Source organism: Elephas maximus, chromosome 9 (assembly GCF_024166365.1).
Source record: "Elephas maximus indicus isolate mEleMax1 chromosome 9, mEleMax1 primary haplotype, whole genome shotgun sequence".
Classification (NCBI taxonomy): domain Eukaryota; kingdom Metazoa; phylum Chordata; class Mammalia; order Proboscidea; family Elephantidae; genus Elephas; species Elephas maximus.
Genome location: NC_064827.1, coordinates 25,541,178 through 25,553,274, shown reverse-complemented (window position 1 = coordinate 25,553,274; position 12,097 = coordinate 25,541,178). Strand labels below are relative to the sequence as shown.

Below are 12,097 nucleotides of genomic sequence, written 5' to 3'. Positions count from 1 at the left end.
TAAGTGAAAGCTTACAAATCAAGTCAGTCTCTCATACAAAAATTTATATACACCTTGCTATATACTCCTAGTTGCTCTCTGCCTAATGACATAGCACACCCTCGCCACCCTCTATTTTCATGTCCATTCAGCCAGCTTCTGACCTCCTCTGCCTTCTCATCTCCCCCCGACAGGAGCTGCCCACATGGTCCCATGTGTCTACTTGATCCAAGAAACTCACTCCTCACCAGTATCATTTTCTATCCCATAGTCAGTCCAATCCCTGTCTGAAGAGTTGGCTTTGGGAACAGTTCCTGTCTTGGGCTACCAGAAGGTCTGGAGACCAAGACCTCTGGGGTCCTGCTAGTCCCAGTCAGTCCATTAAGTCTAGTCTTTTTACGAGAATTTGACGTCTGCATCTCACTGTTCTCCTGCTCCCTCAGGGGTTCTCTGTTGTGTTCCCAGTCAGGGCAGTCATCGATTGTAGCCAGGCACCATCTAGTTCTGGTCTCAGGCTGATGTAGTCTCTGGTTTATATGGCCCTTTCTGTACCTTGGGCTCATAATTACCTTGTGTCTTTGGTGTTCTTCATTCCCCTTTGCTCCAGGTAGGTTGAGACCAGTTGATGCATCTCAGATGGCTGCTTCCTTGCATTTAAGGCCCCAGACGCAACTCTCCAAAGCATGATGCAGAATGTTTTCTTAACAGATTTTATTATGCCAGTTGACCTAAATGTCCCCTAAAACCATGGTCCCCAAACCCCCACCCTGACTAAACTGGCCTTCGAAGCATTCAATTTATTCAGGAAACGTCTTTGTTTTTGGTTTAGTACAGTTGTGCTGACCTCTCCTGTATCGTCTGTTGTATTTCCCTCCACTTAAAATAGTTCTGGTCTACTATCTAATTAGTGAATGCACCTATCCCTCCCTCCATCCTGACTCTGATAACCATCAAAAAATATTTTCTTCTCTATGTAAACTATTTCTTGAGTTCTTATAATAGTGGTCTTATACAATATTTGTCCTTCTACAACTAACTAATTTCACTCAGCATAATGCGTTCCAAATTTCTCCATGTTATGAAATGTTTCACAGATTCATCATTGTTCTTTATCAATGCATAGTATTCCACTGTGTAAATATACCATAAATTATTTATCCATTTAGCTATAGATGGGCACCTTCGTTGCTTCCATCTTTTTGCTATTGTAAACAGTGCTGCAGTGAACATGGGTGTGCATATACCTATTTGTGTAAAGGCTCTTAATTCTCTAGGATATATACCAAGGAGTGGGATAGCTGGATGCTATGCTAGTTCTATTTTTTAGCTTTTTAAGAAAGCACCAAATAGATTTCCAAAGTGGTTGTACCATTTTACATTTCCACCAGCAGTATATAAATGTTCCAGTCTCTCCACAACCTTTCCAACATTTATTATTTTGTATTTTTTGGATTAACACCTGCCTTTTTTGTTGTTGTTGTTGGAATGAGATGAACTCTCATTGTAGTTTTGATTTGCATTTCTCTAATGGCTAATGTTCATGAGCATTTCCTCATGTATCTGTTAGCTACCTAAATGTCTTCTTTAGTGAAGTGTCAATTCACATCTTTTGCCCATTTTTTAATTGGGTTATTTGTCTTTTTGTGGTTGAGTTTTTGCAGTAACATGTAGATTTTAGAGATCAGGTGCTGATCGGAAATGTCATAGCTAAAAAATTTTTCCCAGTCCGTACGTAATCTTTTTACTCTTTGGTGAAGTCTTTGGATGAGCATAGGTGTTTGATTTTTAGGAGCTCCCAGTTATCTGGTCCCTCTTCTGCATTGTTAGTAATGTTTTGTATACTGTTTATGCCATGTATTAGGGCTCCTAACATTGTCCCTACTTTTTCTTCCATGATCTTTATCATTTTGGATTTTATATTTAGGTCTTTAATCCATTTTAAGTTAGTTTTTGTGCATGATGTGAGGTATGGGTATTGTTTCATTTTTTTGCAGATGGATATCCATTTATGCCAGCACCATTTGTTAAAGATATTCTTTTCCCCATTTAACTGACCTTGGGCCTTTGTCAAATATCAGCTGTTCATATGTGGATGGATCTATGTCTGGATTCTCAATTCTGTTCCATTGGACTATGTATCTGTTGTTGTACAGTACCAGGACGTTTTGAGTACTGTGGCGGTATAACAGGTTCTCAAATCAAGTAGTGTGAGGCCTCCCACTTTGTTCTTCTTTCTCAATAATGCTTTACTTATCTGAGGCCAATTTCCCTTCCATATGAAGTTGGTGATTTGTTTCTCCATCTCATTAAAAAATGTCATTGGAATTTGGATCAGAATCGCGTTGTATCTATAGATTACTTTTAGTAGAATAGACCTTTTTACAATGTTAAGTCTTCCTATCCATAAGCAAGGCATGTTTTTCTACTCATGTAGGTCTCTTTGGAAACCCTGGTGGCGTAGTGGTTAGCTGCCACGGCTGCTAACCAAGACGTCAGCAGTTCGAATTCACCAGGCGCTCCCTGGAAACTCTATCAGGCAGTTCTACTCTGTCCTATAGGGTCTCTATGAGTCGGAATCAACTCGACGGCAGTGGGTTTGGTTTTTTTTGTGGTAAGTCTCTTTTGGTTTCTTGCAGTAGCGTCTTGTAGTTTTCTTCGTATAGGTCTTTTATGTTTCTGGTAAGATTTATTCATAAGTATTTTATCTTCTTGGGGGCTACTGTAAATGCTATTGATTTGGTGATTTCCTCTTCAATGTCCATTTTGTTGGTGTAGAGGAATCCAACTGATTTTTTTATGTTTATCTTGTATCCTGATGCTCTACTGAACATTTCTATTAGTTTCAGTAGTTTTCTTGAGGATTCTTTAGGGTTTTCTGCGTATAAGATCACGTCATCTGCAAATAGAGATACTTTTACTTCTCCCTTACCAATGTGGATGCCCCTTGTTTCTTTATCTAGACTAACTGCTTTGGCTAGGACCTCCAGCACAGTGTTGAATAAGAGTGATGATAAAGGGCATCCATGTCTGGTTCCTGATCTCAAGGGGAATGCTTTCAGACTCTCTCCATTTAGGATTATGTTGGCTGTTGGCTGTTGGCTGTCTATAAATTGCCTCTATTATGTTGAGGAATTTTCCTTCTATTCCTATTTTGCTGAGAGTTTGTGTCATGAATGGGTGTTGAACTCTGTCAAATACCTTTTCTGCATCAGCTGATAAGATCATGTGGTTCTTCTTTTGTTTTATTTCTATGGTGGGTTACATTAACTGTTTTTCTAATGTTGAACCATCCCTGCATACCTAGTATAAATCCCACCTGGTCAGGGTGGATTATTTTTTTTATATGTTGTTGAATTCTATTGGCTAGAATTTTGTTGAGGATTTTTGCATCTGAGTTCATAAAGGATATAGGTCTGTCATTTTCTTTTTTGTGGTGTCTTTACCTGGTTTTGGTATCAGGGGTATGCTGGCTTCATAGAATGAGTTTGGGAGTATTCCATCCTTTTCTATGATCTGAAATACCTTTAGTAGTAGTGCTGTTAACTCTTCTCTGAAAGTTGATAGAACTCTCCAGTGAAGCTGTCCGGGCCAGGGCTTTCTTTTGTTGTGAGTTTTTAAATTACCTTTTCAATCTCTTCTTTTGTTATAGGTTTATTTAGTTGTTCTACATCTATTTGTGTTAGTTTAGGTAGGTAGTGTGTTTCCAGAAATTCATCCATTCTTCTAGGTTTTCAAATTTATTAGAGTACAATTTTTCGTAGTAATCTGATATGATTCTTTTAATTTCAGTTGGGTCTGTTGTGATCTCGCCCATCTCATTTCTTATTCCAGTTATTTGCTTCCTCTCCTGTTTTTCCTTTGTCAATCTGGCCAATAGTTCATCAATTTTGTTAATTTTCTCAAAGAACCAGCTTTTGATGTTGTTAACTCTTTCAGTTGTTTTTCAGTTCGCAGTTTCATTTAACTCTGCTATAATTTTTATTATTTGCTTTCTTCTGGTGCCTGAGGGTTTCCTTTGTTGCTCTCCTTGTATTTGTTCACATTGTAGGACTAATTCTTTGATTTTGGCCTGTTCTTCTTTTTGTATGCATGCATTTATTCATATAAACTGACCTCTGAACACAGTTTTTGCTGTGTCCCAAAGGTTCTGATAGGGAGTGTTTTCATTCTCATTGGATTCTATGAATTTCTTTATTCCATCCTTGATGTTGTCTATAACCCAGTCATTTTTGAGGAGGGTATTGTTCAGTTTCCAAGTGTTTGATTTCTCTTCCCTGCTTTTTCTGTTACTGATTTTTACTTTTACGGCCTTATCGTCAGAGAAGATGCTTTGTAATATTTCGATGTTTTGGATTCTGCTAAGGCTTGCTTTGTAACCAGATACGTGGTCTACTCTGGAGAATGTTCCATGTACACTACAAAAGAAAGTATAGTTGGCTGCTGTTGGGTGGACTGTTCTAAACATGTCTATGAGGTCAAGTTGATTGGTTGTGGCATTTAGATCTTCCGAGTCTTTATGGAGCTTCTTTCTGGATGTCCTGTCCTTCACCAAAAGTGGTGTGTTCAAGCCTCCTACTATAATTTTGGAGCTGTCGATCTCACTTTTTAGTTCTGTTAGAGTTTGTTTTATGTATCTTGCAGCCCTATCACTGGGTGCATAAATATTTAATATGGTTATGTCCTCCTGGTACATTGTCACGTTAATCATTACATAGTGACCTCCCTTATCCTTTGTGGTGGATTTAACTTTAAAGTCTGTTATGTCAGAAATTAATATTGCCACTCCTGATCTTTTTTGATTGTTGTCTGCTTGCTATATTTGTTTCTATCCTTTGAGTTTCAGTTTGTTTGTGTCTCTAAGTCTGTGTGTGTGTCTCTTGTAGGTAGCATATAGATGGAATGTATTTTTTATCCATTAGCCACTCTCTTTATTGGTGCATTTAGTTCATTCACACTCAGTGTATTACGGATAGGTATGAGCTTACTGCTGTCATTTTGATGTCTTCTTTTGTGTGTTGTTGACAGTTTCTTTTTCACACTTAATTTTTCGTGCTGAGTAGTTTATATATTGTCTTTTCCTTTTATTGTTTTTGATTTTGTTTCTGCTGAGTCTTTTTTTTCTTGTATTTTATTTTGATGAGTAGAAATATTAGTCTCCTTTATGGTTACCTTAATATTTACCTCTATTTTCCAAAGTTTAAACCTACCTTTTATTTCTTTATATCGCCTTGACTTCCTCTCCATATGAAAAATCTATGCAATTTCTTTGTTCCTCTTTATTGTTTTAATGTTGCCTTCTTTTACATTATGATATAGCTGTTTCCCTGTTTTGAGCATTTCTTTATCTTGATTTATTTTTGTGATTTCCCTAGCTGGGCAGATATCTGATTGCTGTTTCCTGTATTCTAGTCTTGGCTTGATATCTAATATTATTGGTTTTCTAACCAGAGAACTCCCTCTAGTATTTATTGTAGCTCTGGTTTGGTTTTTACGAATTCCCTAAACTTCGGTTTATTTGGAAATGTCCTAATTTCGCCTTCATATTTGAGAGACAGTTTTGCTGGATATATGATTCTCGGTTGGCAATTTTTTTCCTTCAGTGCTTTATATAAGTCATCCCATTGCCTTCTTGCCTGCATGGTTTCTACCGAGTAGTCTGAGCTTATTCTTATTGACTCTGCTTTGTAGGTGACTTTTCACTTATCCCTAGCCGTTCTTAAAATTCTCTTTATCTTTGGTTTTGCCAAGTTTGATTATGTCATGGAGACTTTCTTTTGAGAACTACCTTATGTGGAGTTTGATGAGCATCTTGGATAATTATCTTCTCATCTTTCACGATATCAGGAAAGTTTTCTGTCAACAAATCTTCAACAATTCTCTCTGTACTCTGTGTTATCCCTCCCTGTTCTGGTACTCCAATCACTTATAGGTTATTTCTCTTGATACAGTCCCACATGATTCTCAGGGTTTCTTCATTTTTTTTTAATTCTTGATTTTTCTTTGAATATTTTGGTGCCAAGTGTTTTATCTTCAATCTCACCAATTCTGCCTCCTACTTCCTCAGTTCTACTCCTTTGTCTCTCTATACCCACTGCCATCGAGTCAATTCTGACTCATAGTGACCCTATGAGAGAGACTACAACTGCTCGATGGAGTTTCCTAGGAGCAGCTGGCAGATTTGAACTGCCAACCTCTTGTTTAGCTGACTCTCTACAGAGTTGTCTAATTCTGTAATTTTATTGTTAATCTTCTGAATTTCTGATTGCTGTGTCTCTATGAATTCTTGGAGCTTATTAAATTTTTCATTATGTTCTTGAATAACCTTTTTTAATTCTTCAACCGTTTTATCTTTGCATTTCTTGGCTTTTTCTGCATTTTGACTGATCTTCCCGATCTCGTTCCTGATGTCTTGAAGAGTTCTGTATATTAATCTTTTGTATCCTGCATCTGGTAATTCCAGGAAGGTACCTTCATCCAGAATATCCCTTGCTTCTTTGTATTCAGAGCTTGTTGAAGTGATCACGATCTGCTTCTTTATGTGATTTGATATTGACTGTTGCCTCCAAGCCATCTATGTTATCATATTTATTTTAGGTTTGCTTACTGTATCCTAGCTTCTTGCTTTATTTTGTTTTGATATGCCCAAATAGGCTACTTGAATGAGCTAGCTTGATTATTTTCACCTTTGAAGCTCTAACGTCTTGTCACCAGATGGCTAGAGCCATTACCAGGTATATGAGCCTAGGAGTCCATTCACTTTTCTTGTATGGATTCAGTTCAGGTGTCCGGGTAGTTGGTCATCAAGTATGTGGTACAGGCTCTGTCCTACAGTCTTAGAGGGGTAGGGGGGATTGGTGTAGGTACAGGTATCTGGTTCCAGCAGGGGGTCACGTTCTGAACAAGGCAGGGGGCTGACAACTGTCCCCCAAGTGTCTGTGAGGAAAGTTCATCCCTGTTCCCTAAAGCACCCAGATGGGTGGGTTATGCAGGCAGCCTATAGGCACCCAGTGTTTTTTGCTTTAAGGACTGGGAGGTACCCATTATCCTTGGACCCCTGTCACAGGTGGATAGCTGACATGGGTAGAGCCACCAGTCTTTAGGCCCTTGATGTGTGTAGGTGAGGACCTTGTTTAATAGGCAAAACAGTGTCAAACATCAAACACCCACCTCTCCACCGCACAGCTGAAACAGTTGCAGTCGGCCAACAAAGGCCCATTCTCCTAAAATAGGCCCACACAGGTCCTTGCAAGGGAGAAAGGTATTCAAAGACCCCAGACCATTTATGCCTGGACAGGATCCGCTTCTGTCTTGAGCTCCCCAGCTTAGTGGAGGCAGCAGATTATCTTTTCCCCCAGTTGTGAATTTATTCCTTCTCCAAGGCCAAGAGAATGGCTCAGAGCTCTCACCAGGACCTATCTCAGGCCCAGGAAAATCAACAGCCACTGAAGCCAGCTTGGGGGCTGGGGGCGCAGCAAAATACACGCAAGTACTTAGCTTTTGCCAAGAGTGCCTTTCTTCTCTGTTTTCGGAGGTGTGAGTAGGCTGTGTGACTGGCTGTCTCTCACTGAGGAAACCACGTTCAGAATGCTACCACCAGCCCCACTGTGGTAGCTCCAGGGAATGGTGCCTGAGGGTTCTCTGCAATTCAGGTCTGGCAACTCCTCTCTGCTTTTGAGCTGCCTCTCCCTCTCCCTGATGCTCAGTCTGTGTTCTAACTTTGCCTTTGATGTTCAGGGCTCCTAACTTGTCATAAATATAATTGTTTCACTTGTTTTTTTCAGGTGTTTGTTGTAAAAGGGATCACCAGAAGCATCTGACTACTCCGCCATCTTGGCCCCGCCTCCCCAATTAAACTTTTTCAACAAATGGATGCAGTGATGGAGGTACTCACTCGTCTATGCCAAGAAATTTGGAAGACAACTACCTGGCCAACTGACTGGAAGAGATCCATACCTGTACCCATTCCAAAGAAAGGTGATCCAACAGAATGTGGAAATTAATATCAGACCTAAGTAAAATGTTGCTGAAGATTATTCAAAAACAGTTGCAGCAGTACATTGACGGGGATCTGCCAGAAATTAAAGCTGGATTCATAAGAGGATGTGGAATGAGAAATATCATTGCTGATGTCAGATGGATATTGACTGAAAGCAGAAAATACCAGAAAGATGAGTACCTGTGTTTTATTGATTATACAAAGGCATCTGACTGCGTGGATCATAAGAAATTATGGATAATATTGTAAAGAATGGGAATTCCAGAACACTTAATTGTACTCATGCAGAACCTATATATAGATCAAGAGGTAGTCATTCAAACAGAACAGGGGATGCTGTTTGGTTTAAAATCAGGATAGGTGTGCGTCAGAGTTATATCCTTTCATATTTATTCAGTCTGTTTGCTGAGCAAATAATTCCACAAGTTGGACTATATGAAGAAGAAAAGGACATCAGGATTAGAGGAAGACTCATCAACAACCTGCGATATGCAGATGACACAACCTTGTTTGCTGAAAGTGAAGAGGACTTGAAGCACTTACTAATAAAGATCAAAGACTACAGATGTCAGTGTGGATTACACCTCAACACAAAGAAAACAAAAATCCTCACAACTGGACCAACAAGCAACATCATGATAAATGGAGAAAATGCTGAAGTTGTCGTAGATTTCATTTTACTTGGACTAAGAATCAACTCCCATGGAAGCAGCAGTACAAAACCAAATGACACACTGCATTGGGCAAACCTGCTGCAAAAGATCTCTTTAAAGTGTTAAAAAGCAAAGATGTTACTTTAAAGACTAAGGTGCCTGACCCAAGCCACAGTATTTTCAATCACCTCATATGCATGGAAAGGTGGACAATGAATAAGAAGACTGAATTGCTGCCTTCGAATTATAGTGCTGCTGAACAATATTGAATATACCAGGGACTGCCAAAAGAACGAACAAATCTGCTTTGGAAGAATTATAGCCAGAATGCTCCCTGGAAGCAAAGATGGCAAGACTCCGTCTCACCTACTTTGGACATATTATCAGGTGGGATCAGTCCCTGGAGAAGGACATCATACTTGGTAAGACAGAAGACCCTCGCCGAGATGGACTGATGCAGCGGCTGCAACGATGGGCTCAAATGTAACAATTGTAAGGATGGCACAGGACTGGGCTGTGTTCCGTTCTGTTGCTGAGTCAGAATCCACTGGACAGCACCTAACAACAACGGCAGCTACAGGAATCTATTAGTTCTATTACTCTCAAAGGAAACTGAGGCTCAGAAAGATTAGTAACTTGTCCACGAACCCATGACAATAAAATTCCCAGAGAAATCATGTTAAATATATTTTGTACCAATCACCCAACATAATGTATGTTAACATTAGGTTTATCTGATAAGGCAAAATATTTGGCCTTAGTTTTTTTTAAATCATTTCATCTCTTTCTGTCTTGCTTTGTGAAGGGCATATTTGAAGATTATATAGCTAAAAAAAATTACTACATGAGTAAAATTATCAATACAAAAAATTGAGACAATAAGAATGATTAGTCAAACAATAAACTATGAGTGGATACAATGGTAGATATATGTAAGCTGAACAGATGTGGGATGGTGTATTGGAGTACGCACACGAGCACACTGTATATAGGTTTGGCACAGGATATTTCAAAATATGCATTTGTATTTGCTACAAATATATCCATGTATACAGTAGAGCACACAGTAGAGCACACAGTGGGCACAGTTATGAAAACCTCCTAGCCATAACCAAACACCTTGAGGGACAGAGTTGTTGGGCTTGTGGGCTTAGGACATCTAGGTTAACTGGCATAACACAGTCCACAAAAACAATGTTCTACATCCTACTTTGGTGAGTAGTGACTGGGGTCTTAAAAGCTTGCAAGCGATCATCTAAGATACAGCTGTTGGTCTCTTCCTGTCCAGAGCAATGATGAGTGAAGAAAATCAAAGTCTCAAGGAAACAACAGTCCAAAGGACTAACAGACTACATGAGCCACAGTCTCCACTAGCCTGACCAGAAGAACTAGATGGTGCCCAGCTATCAATACCACTCTGATCAGGATCACAATAGAAGGTCCTGGACACAGTGGGAGAAAAATGTAGAACAAAATTCAAATTCATAAAAAAGATCAGGCTGACTGGTCTAATAGAGACCGGTAGAACCCCTGAGACTAGGACTCTAAGACATTCTTCAAACCTAGAACTGAACCCACTCCAGAGATCACATTTCAACCAAACAACAGACAGGCCTATAAAGTGAACAATAACATCCATGAGGAGCATGCTCGTCAGAACAATCAACCATACCTGATCCAAAGGGTAGCACTTGCCCAAAAACAAAGTTCAGAAGGCAAGAAGGGAAAGGAAAGGTGGGCAAATGGAAACAGGGAACTCAGGGAGAAAGTGGGTAGAGTGCTGTCACATTGAGGGGATTCTAAATAATGTCACACAACAAAATGTGTACAGACTGTTGAATGGAGAACTAATTTGCTCTGTAAACTTTCACCCAAACCACAATAAAATGTTAAAAAAAAATACAGAATTACTAGTAAAATATAAACCTGGAGTTGAGAATATTCTTTTCCTTCCCTGAGATAATTTCGTATCTATTTAATGTGAGCACATACTTCAAAACATTTTGATCAAATAGTGTGTTCTGCTAAGACAAATCCAATCACAATGACAAATATATACGAGAGAATATATTTAATAGATGAATGATTGGCATGACACTAATACTCTCAAGTGAAATGTACATTTTCTTTTAAAAAATGAGTTTTAGAGTTTATAAGCAATTACACATTTAATAAATACCACTTTATACTCATTATGTAATATTACAATAAAAATAGAAGCAATTTCTTCAATTACAACTAAAAAATTACCTTGAGTGTCACTAAAAAATACATATAAAACTGTCATATATTCATTTCTCAGAAACCCTGGTGGCACAGTGGTAAAGGGCTATGGCTGCTAACCAAAAGTTCGGCAGTTTGAATCCACCAGGCACTCCTTCAAACTCTATTTTAGTCCTAAAATAGCTATAACAGCCAAGTGTTACCGGAGAACAAAGAAAGGAGTAATTAGATTAATTTAGGGAGACTTTAAAAAAGTTTCCCAAAAGTACAGCATCAGAACTTAGCAAAAAGGAAAGAAAACACATTACTTATGTTTACTTTTCAATATATTACAGCTACTGTTACAGTGCACAGACTCCTTACAAACATTATTTCACTTAATCATCACAACAACCTTTTGGGACCAGCACTTCACAATGAGAAGCCAATAATTTATAATATAAATAACTAGCCCAAAGTTACACATCTTATAAATGGAATGGCCAGAAATTGAGTCCAGGTCTGTGTAACTCCATATATTCTTTCCACTCTACTAGGCTACCTAACCTGAGGTTAAGAATAATCAAGATTTCAGTAGAAAAAAGGGAGAAAGAACAGAACACACCAAAGAAATATGAACATATAATTCATGAATTATCTCAGAGAAAAGGTAACTGTTGTACTTGGAATATACGTGCATACACACATGGAAAAAAATACACACGCATACACAGTAAATCCAAACAAAACATACACTGTTTTTTTTTTACACAGTAAACCCAAACAAAACATACACGGTAGTAAAGAAAAAATCTAACGATATAATAAAACAAAAGGAAATTAAGATAATTTATTAATTGCACTATGATTAAAAATTCTATAATCGAATTACTTATTTAAAAAGATTTTTTTTTAATTTTTTAGAGATTATTCTGTGATTGAGGCTAGAAAGGAACCTATGCTACAATTTCAAAAATATGCAATTTGCAAATCCTTCAGTAATCGAACACATTCACCAATTAATATTTATTACCAAGTTGGACCCATAATTAAAAGAAATCTAAGGCAACATATAAATACACATAACAATTTGTTAAATTTGTACTTTACCACTCCTACACATATTCCATTGTACAAAAAAATCATGTTTACTATTCCCTTTTTTAAACACAAGAATCCTATGATGATAAAGCTAAATCTGGTGTCTATAATATCAAAGGAACCTAATATAATCAAACTCTACTTCCAACATTTGAAAGGAAAAATA

The 12,097-nt window shown here is 38.1% G+C and overlaps 1 protein-coding gene across 7 annotated transcripts in view; it reads right to left on the bottom strand.

The window, feature by feature from the left end:
* Positions 1-12,097, bottom strand: part of CCDC171 (coiled-coil domain containing 171) — a 419,844-nt gene that overhangs the window by 391,280 nt on the left and 16,467 nt on the right. The window lies entirely within an intron of this gene.